Here is a 9,358-nt window from a genome sequence, read left to right on the forward strand (position 1 = left end):
CGGTGTGAGATGTGCGCTCTGTGCCACTGTACACATATGGAGGTCAGAGGAAACCCTGCAGGAATCAAAAGTTGACTCTCAACTTCCACCTTGTGGGCCTTAGGGATTGAATTCATCAGGCTTAGCAGCAAGCACCTTTACCCACTGAGCCATCATCTCACCAGCTTCCTCCAGTTTGACTTTGCTTTGGGTGTGTCTCCCCTCAGCTACTGGGAATTCTGTTCATCAAGCTGGGCTGACAAAGTCTGGGAAAGGACAGGACACAGAGTCCCTGCTGCTGGAGAGTGGGTCTCCTCATTTATTTCTCTGGGGCACTCACTGCTCTTTGGGGGGATGTTAATAATAAAACATCAAGAAACTCCTATCTGTCCCATTGCTTTTCTTGGCTTTTATTTTGCACTCCAGCTGACAATGATACTAACTTGAAACAACTAAGTGTAACAAGGTGTGTGAGACTCAAGGTTTTGTTGAATGAAATGCCTGGAGCTTGGTGCTTTCAAAAAGGGTTGTGCTCTTGCAGGGCAAGAAGCAAGCTGCATCTTTGTGGTTGTGACTCCTGGTGTGTCAGAATGCCCCTCTGGGGTTAAACAGCTTTGAAGCTACACTGAGGTTGCTCCTGCAGCAAAACTAAGGCACAGGGGCGTCCATCCTCCCACTAAAGAGGGTTAGCATCCTCAAAAGGCCTGATTTCACTACAGTATCATTTGCATTGTATTAGAGTTTTTGGTTTATTTGTTTTTTAAAGACTTATTTATTTGTTATGTATACAGTGTTATGCCTGCACACCAGAAAAGGGTACCAGATCTCATTACAGATGGTTGTGAGCCACCATGTGGTTGCTGGGAATTGAACTCAAGACCTCTGGAAGAGCAGCCAGTGCTCTTAACCTCTGAGCCATCTGTCCAGACCTGTTTTTTATTTCTTTTGCACAGGGTCTCACTGTGTAACCCTGGCAGGCCTCAAACTCATAGACTCTGCCTCCCACGTTTGACACCAGGCCAGGCTATCACTGTGGTTTTCACATCCCTTTGCGTTTAAGGGGATCTCAGAAGGGAATGCACCAAAAAGGGGATCCAATCCAACAGGATTTCAGAGCGAAAAAAGGGTCACCTTGCTCCATGACTATGTCACCCATCTGACAAATAGTCATAAAACTTAATCATCTAACATTTATTCACTTGTGGTGGGAGAAGTGAGGGGAGCCTAGGCTGTACAAACAGAATTTCTAGGAGGTTACAGCTGGGCTTGCTCAACGGTTACGAATCAGTTCAGAGAGGAGTGTCTGCTTAGACAGCTGGTTTCCAAGATAGTCTGTCTCACCTTGAGCAAACAATCTGAGGAAGGAGAGACTGCAGGCCCACACATAGGCTGGATGCTGCATCAGCTTCCTCAGTCCCAAGCCCGTTGCCGTCTCTATACAAGGTCCCAGCCATTTTATACCCTGGCAGGATCCATCCTTCGGGAGAGTGCCTGTCCTGTCCTTCGGGGTTTGAAATAAACAGCTTCATCTGTTGAGATCGGATTTGGTTTCTTTCCTGCCTTTTGTCTCTTTACTCTGCCCCACCCAACATCTAATAAAGTGCAAAGCTGCAAAGCAGGGAGCAAGTCCAGGAGGTTCTGGGTTGTAGGATTCATTCATTCATTCATTCATTCATTCATTCATTCATTCATTCATTCATTCATTTTGCATATGAGTGTTTGCCTGAAAGTATGTCTGTGTACCATGGCTGTACCCGGTACCCTCAGAGGTCAGAAGAAGGCATCAGATCCCCTGGGACTGGAGTTTACTGATGGTTATGAGCCACCATGTGGGTTCTGGGAATCAAACCCAGGTCCTATGCAAGAGCAGCCTCTTAACCACTGATCATCTCTCCAGTCTTTTGTGTTGTGGATTTTAAAGAAGTTTTAAAGGGCTACAGGGTGAGACCCTATCCCAAAAGAAAAAGAAAAAAAAAACCACCAAAGGAAGAAATAAAAAGAAAGAGCCAGTAAGATGACTCAGAGAGCACTTGAGTTTCACCCCCAGGACCCATATGATGTAAGAAGAGAGCTGACTCATGGAAGTTGTCTCCTGACCTCTACAGGCGCGCCACGACACATTCACATACTCTCTCTCTCTCTCTCTCTCTCTCTCTCTCTCTCTCTCTCTCTCTCTCGCACGCTTACACATGCATGCTCCCACCTACATATACACAAATAAATGAAATGTTTAAAAAGAGTAGGAGGCTCCAGGGTATACGTTTAACATATGTACCCTGTGTTCATTCTCAGTTACACAGAAATAAATCAATAGGATGGGAGACAGCAAGATGGCGTTGATGGTGCACACCTTTAACCCGGGACAGTCAGAGCTGTTACTCAGGGAAACCCTGTCTCAAAGAAAACAAAAAAAAAATCATATTTGATATTTCCTTCTCCCCATTCCCCTCTGGGTGTTTTTTGTTTGTTTGTTTGTTTTGAGACACGGTTTCATCGTGCAGCTCTGGCTGTCCTGGAACTCACTTTGTAGATCATAGCCTCAAACTCACAGAGCTCTGCCTGCCTCAGCCTCCTGAGCACTGGGATTAAAGGTGTGAGCCACCACTGGCCCATCCCTCCTCTTATTTTAAACGTTCTTTTCTTCAGACTCATTAAGACGTCGGCTTTCTTTTTCAGTCCTATCCTGGAGTAAGAAACTGCAATATCTAGGGATTTCCTGTTTAGTAATAGCCGGCTCAATGATCCTGAGTTAAGGCCCCTAGTCCAAAGAATTAATTATTCCATCTATTTCATTAGCATGATTTAAACTGAGTTCAGCTCCTTGCCAGGAGACTGACCTGGCCCATAGAAGGTTAGGCTTGTGGCCAGGCCAGAGATTTTGTTCTCTTGACAAGGCTTTCTTTTCTCTGTTAACAAAATCACTACTTCAACTTTCTGCCTGTCTAAAGAGGTAACCACAGAATCATCTAGGAGCTAGATTAGAGCTCAGAGATCACAAAACACTTTTGGCATCTTTGCCTCTGTTGAGGAAGCTGCTGTTGTGGGGATGGGTTTAAGCCAATAAAAAGTCTTTATTAGCCTGCCAGTGACTACACTGGATTTTTGCGGATCCCAGTGTAAACCCTGGAGAGTCTTTCTTAGGGTGGGCTTTAAAGCACAAAAAAACATCTCCTGGGTTGACACACCTCAGTTAACAAAAACAGTTAGCCAGAAGCAGAGCTACAGAAGCCAAAAAGCAGGTCAGTGCTGTTATGATAACCTTTCTGACAAATGCTGCCTTGAGCCCCACTGCCACGGGTGAGCTTTACACCAGCCACCCGCCCGAGTTAGGCCCAAATGAATACACAGAAATTTGTATTAGGTTCAAAGCTGCTTGGCCAATGACTAAGATTTTCATCTGTTAGCTCAGTCTCAATTATCATACATCTATATATTTTATAAGACTTATCTTATTGGACACCTTATTGGTGTCCCTCCTTGCCGGTGGATCACATCCTGCTGCTGGAGGAGGCGAAGGGGAAAGAGAGGCCCTTCCTAAAGACAACAATATGGCATATAGCATCCAGATTCTCTGTGTATTTTCCATCTTTATGTGGCTTTTTTATTACTTTATTTTTACTTTCTTTGTTTCTTTTTTCCCCCGAGATAGGGTTTCTCTGTGGAAATCCACCTGCCTCTGCTTCCTTCTCTCACAAGCCTACATATATTTTTAAATGCAGTGTAAACCTTTAGAGGTTTTTCTTCATCTGGATCTGTCTTCATCATCTTGGGAGTGCCGAGTCTAAACCCCAGAAGAGCCAGGATGGCGCGAGCAAATGGAAGCTGCTCTGATGCCTCTCAGCGGCCTGACAGGGCAGGCTGTGGCGGCAGGTTTCCCTCTTTCTCTGGGAACCTTGGATCATGGAGTCAGCCCGCTCACTGACACCATTCTGTTACGATAAATCTTTCCGCTAAAAAACCGCCTGAGCCCCACCGCCACGAGTGAGCTGTACGCCAGCCGCCCGCCCGAGTTAGGGCCCAAATGAATGCACAGAGAGACTTGTATTAGGTTCAATGCTGCTTGGCCAAGGACTAGGATTCCTCATCTGTTAGATCAGTCTTGATTATCATAAATCTATATATTTTATAAGACTTATCTTATCGGACGCCTTATTGGAGTCCCTCCTTGCCGGTGGATCACATCCTGCTGCTGGAGGAGGCGAAGGGGAAAGAGGGACCCTTCCTGTTTCTCTTTTGCTTAAATATGAGTTTTTTCCTGCCTGGATCACTTCTCTACTACATTTCCCAGAATCCTCTTTGACTCCTAGTCCCGTCTAACTTGCTGTCTGATTGGCCAAACAGTATTTTATTTAACAATCAATAAGATAAACATACAGAGAAGTACATTCCCCATCACAGTACATTTAGAGACGTCCCAGAACTATGGACTCTGCTGGATTTGGCCTCTGTTTTCATTTTGGCAGGTGATGCTGTTTGCATGCTGAGTTGTGTGGATTGGATGGTACTTTCATCATGGTGTCAGTTATGCTAAGAACTGAGGGGCAGAGCCGAGAGTGTTATTCTGCTAAAAGTCCCAAGGATATTTCCAGCTTTTAGTTGACAAAGAAACTGGTCACTTTTCTTGGCAATCTTTTTACCCTAAACTGCCTAGCTAGTTTCTACCTGCTATTCCTATCACCCCTCCTTGCTCTGAAATTACCCTGTCATTCTGGAATTGGGGTGATGAGTGATCTGGCTTGTTCAGGGTTATTTCGGGGTGTTGAGTGTAGCAGTTTTGGGGTTACCTCCAGCAGGTCTATCTAAAAGTCTCCAAGTGTCATATTTAAGGAGGAAAGGAAGTCCTTGGTGTCTGGAAAGTACTTCAAAATATCCAAATCCAAGTCCACTAGAATCTCTTGCTGTGCTCACAAGAGCCCCCGTTTGCTGGGCTCGTCTTTTCTCTTTGGCCTCTAAGGTTGGTCATCACATAGAGTGATGAACACACAATCTGCTTTCATGTCCTTTGACAGCTGTTGTATCAGCTAAACACGTGGCCTTTCTCATGACGGTTTTAACAGAGTTTAGTTTTTAGGTTAAAACAATAGTGAACCTGTCTCCCTTGGCTTCAGCTAGGTGTTACAGTGAGCCAAGGTCTGAAGTCTTACATCTGGGCAACACTTTTTTATCAAGAAGAAAATATTAGTGGAATACCATTGTGTAAATAGCATCTCATGTAGACAAGTCTCAAATCGGAGAGTGTAAGGCCTTGGACTCTGAGCAGTTCTCTTAGTCACTGGCTATACCTTCCTGATGAGCATTTAAGACCATGAGGGTGACCAGAGTTAATTTTTGGTTTTGTGCTATTAAGGCTGTTTGAACACCAGGTCCTCAGGGGTCACCTAGGCTTGTGAGGAACCCAACTACTCCAGCCTCTGTTTACCAGTGTTCATCTATGTGAGGACAGGTCAAAGGCCTTGCTAGGCCTGGCTGTGGCTTCCCTGGAAGCACAAAGAAGATCATTCCTGGGTGTTGACCCTCCTCTTTGTAGACTGGAAGTTGTTAGAACTAACTGAATGACGTCTCCATGGCTCCCTGAACACAAGAACAGGTGACTTTCCACAGTTTTAGCGTATTTTGAGGGACATCACACAGTCCCCTGGAACCTCATTGACCTTGGGGGGAGGGGGAAATATCCTTCCTTTTAATCAATCCCTTTGACCACATTAGAACAGTCTCTAAGTATGGTTTTTGCACACACAGATCAGTTACACCAGCCTGATACTTTTTAATTATTGTATGCTTTAAAAACCAGACATTTCGGGCTGGAAAGATGGCTTAGAGGTTAAGAGCACCGACTGCTCTTCCAGAGGTCCTGAGTTCAATTCCCAGCAACCACATTGTGGCTCACAACTATCCATTATGAGATCTGGTGCCCTCTTCTGGTGTGCAGATATACATGGAAGCAGAATGTTGTATACATAATAAATAAAATCTGGAGGCAGAGGCAGGCAGATCTCTGTGAGTTTGAGGCCAGTCTGGTCTACAAAGGGAGTTCCAGGACAGCCAGGGCTACACAGAGAAACCCTGTGAAAGCTCAGCCTTAGCTTAGGCTTGCCCTGATGGGAGTTGTCTCTCTGTGTATATGTTTGTCTTACTGATTGATGAATAAAACACTATTTGGTCAATCAGGCAGGAAGATAGGTGGGACTAGGAGCCGAGGATTCTGGCAGTCACAATTCGATCTCGGGAGGAGATAAGACCACGGGGAAATACATAGATTAATAGAAATGGGTTAATGATTAAGATGGAGCTAGCCAATAAGAAGCCCTAGCCAACGGCTAAAAGTATTATAATTAAGTCTCTGTGTGTTCATTTGGGGCTGAGGAGGCTCTGGGACCAGGCTGGCAGGAAAGAGATATTGTAACAAAACATTGCCACACTAGTTCTTTTTTTTTTAAGATTTTATTTATTTATTATGTATACAACATTCTGCTTCCATGTATATCTGCACACCAGAAGAGGGCACCAGATCTCATAACAGATGGTTGTGAGCCACCATGTGGTTGCTGGAAATTGAACTCAGGACCTCTGGAAGAGCAGCCAGTGCTCTTAACCTCTGAGCCATCTCTCCAGCCCACCACACTAGTTCTTACAAACTTAAATTAACCTGTTTCTATTACTCTGCATTTTAACATTTTTTTTAACCTTTCTTCCATTCTGTATGTCCAACTCCCTTGTGTCTTGTTGGCATCTCTATGGCATTCTTTGCTTTTCAATTATCCTTTTCCTGTTTCTACCTGGAAGTTCTGCTTAGCTCTCTTGCCTAGCTATTGGCTGTTCAGCTTTTTATTACACTAATCACAGGAAACCTCTTCACAGTGTACAAATATCTGCAACATTTCCCACTTTTGTCTAAGTAAAAAAGAAAGGTTTTAACTCTAATACAGTAAAACTATAAACAATAAGAATAATTATCAAATAAGAAATACAGCCGGGCGGTAGTGGTGCATGCCTTTAATGCCAGCTCTTGGGAGGCAAAGGCAGGTGGATCTCTGTGAGTTCCAGGCAAGCCTGTTCCAGGCCAGCCTCCAAAGCCACAGAGAAACCCTGTCTTGAAAAACAGAAAAAGAAAAGAAAAGAAAAGAAAGAAATACATTCACAATGTCCAGTTCATTTGTATTTGGTATTTTTGGAGAAAATACTCTATTGTCTATCCTATCTTAGTGAGTCCAGAGTTTTATACCTAAATCACTTTCTATCATAACTTATATTATCATCCTAAAAATATCTTTTTAGATCTTAAAACATCTTAGATAAACAACGTGAACTTTTATGTTTCTCAACCTTACAAACTTTACAATTCTTATGTTAGTTTTTTTTTTCTGGCTTTGGTAATAACAAGGAAAACTGTAACTATAACTATCTAAGCTTCTACCCCATCAAAGATGCGTGGAGGATATAATATTGCCTGAATAAACAGGAAGTGCGGAGCAAGCAACTTCCAAAACTATGAGAAATGGCAGAGACAGCTGGATGCCTAAGGTTCTTCTGTAACATTGGGGCACCCATATTTGGCCTACAGGCCTAGAATATCTGACAGATTTTTCTGTGAAGCAAGAATTTTGAAGGACTGTCCCATCTTGTCTTGGCAAAATTCAGCAGTCACCTTCTTTTGTGCCTGCTTGTCCAATTCTGTCAGTAGAAGAGGCAAGGGAAATTTATTGCCCAGATGGCTATCTTACCACAATACAAGCAAACTCTATATGGAGGTTCTTTGATGCCCATCATCTTCTCTGAAGTAAATTGGTGCTGCTGGGAGCAGACATATCTCATTGTCATGTAAAGCCTTATGTTATTAAAACATTTTAAATGTCATATTCTGTAGTTCTTTGAAGTGTTTGAAGACCATCTATCTATTTAAAATACATATGTTTAACCTTGAAAACATACCTAACATGACTACAAGTTTGATTGTTATAGATGACTAACTACTAACCTGTCTTTCTTTATTATCCTAAATAGCTTTCAAAGACTAAAACTTTACATTACATTTTAGAATGAGCTGCATAGGTGCAATACATTAAACAAAAGTAGAAATATACATACAGTATAATAAAAGTAACCTTAAATTTGTATCAAAATACAAAAATCCATACCAATATAAAATATGGTATATAAATATAAAATATGAGGTTGTTCAAAGGTATACTCAACAATTTACCCTTTTATTTAATCATTTTTACACTATATCCCCCTTTTTCCTCCAGAAAGAGATCCCTCAATCTAATATCCTTTGTTCAGCTATTTTTCTGACCATGACTAATAACTTTTAACCAAACTCCTAAACAATGACAAACATCCATAACCTATTAAATGACCAAAACCCACCCACCCCACCTCTTGGGAATACAGGCAACATGTTCTCTAGACTGCTTCTTGTTGTCTAGCAACAAGAGCAATGACATCTTTAGGGGACCCTGGGAAAATTGAAATAATGGTCAAGTCCTGGGAGAGCTAGCTGTATTCTATTTTGTTTAGTCTCTGAGTAATGGGAAGGTGCAGGGCTTATCTGAGTCCTGGCTGGAGTAGCCTATGAGGCTGGACCCTCTCAGCTAGCTGCTTTGAAGTTGTTCTGGATGTAAAATTTTGAGGAAACTGCAACAGAGGTATTCTGAGAGGTTGGATCACCTGGGCTACTTGTCTTTATTGGTGTCTGGAACTTTTTTCCCTGAAAACACATAAACTTTTAAAGATAACATATATATCTGTATTAACACAAATATGGAAAGTGCAGTGTGTACAAGTCAGCTTAAATATGATTTTTTGTTTTCTGTTTGAGCAGGTTAAAGGCATCTGTCAACTTTAGAAGTTTGGGCTGGATAACCAAACCTCTAACCATGCTATATAAAAGGATAACATGTAATAATAAGCCATGAGGACTTTGTAGCCAACAAGATTTATCATGTCTCATGCAGTCTCAGAGCTGTTCCTGTGTCGAGGGATCAACATACATGCCACCTGTCTTGGAGTCTTTCTTGGTTTCTTTTATCATGTCTGTAGCCAAGATTTTCTGGAGGGCTCCCCCAATCAAATTTGGTCTTAGTTAATTTTGAAGAGAACCATAACTTTGTTTCCTGTGGAAACAAAGGCATAATCTCTCCCCCAACACAACATATTTTCTGACTTCCATTGTGAAGCTAAGACATTCTTAAAATATGTAGGTTGGTTTAATTTAGCAGTTTCCATAATCCAATGTCTCTCAGCAGCTATTGTTTTTTGTTTATTAGCTTTTTAAAAATTCAAAGTCAACAAAGCACCATATAGGATCCAGACACCCTATTTCTCATCTTCATGTCCCTCATTTTTTCTATATCACTTATTTTCTTTATAGACTTCACTT

Source organism: Cricetulus griseus, chromosome 4 (genome assembly GCF_003668045.3).
Source record: "Cricetulus griseus strain 17A/GY chromosome 4, alternate assembly CriGri-PICRH-1.0, whole genome shotgun sequence".
NCBI classification, from domain to species: domain Eukaryota; kingdom Metazoa; phylum Chordata; class Mammalia; order Rodentia; family Cricetidae; genus Cricetulus; species Cricetulus griseus.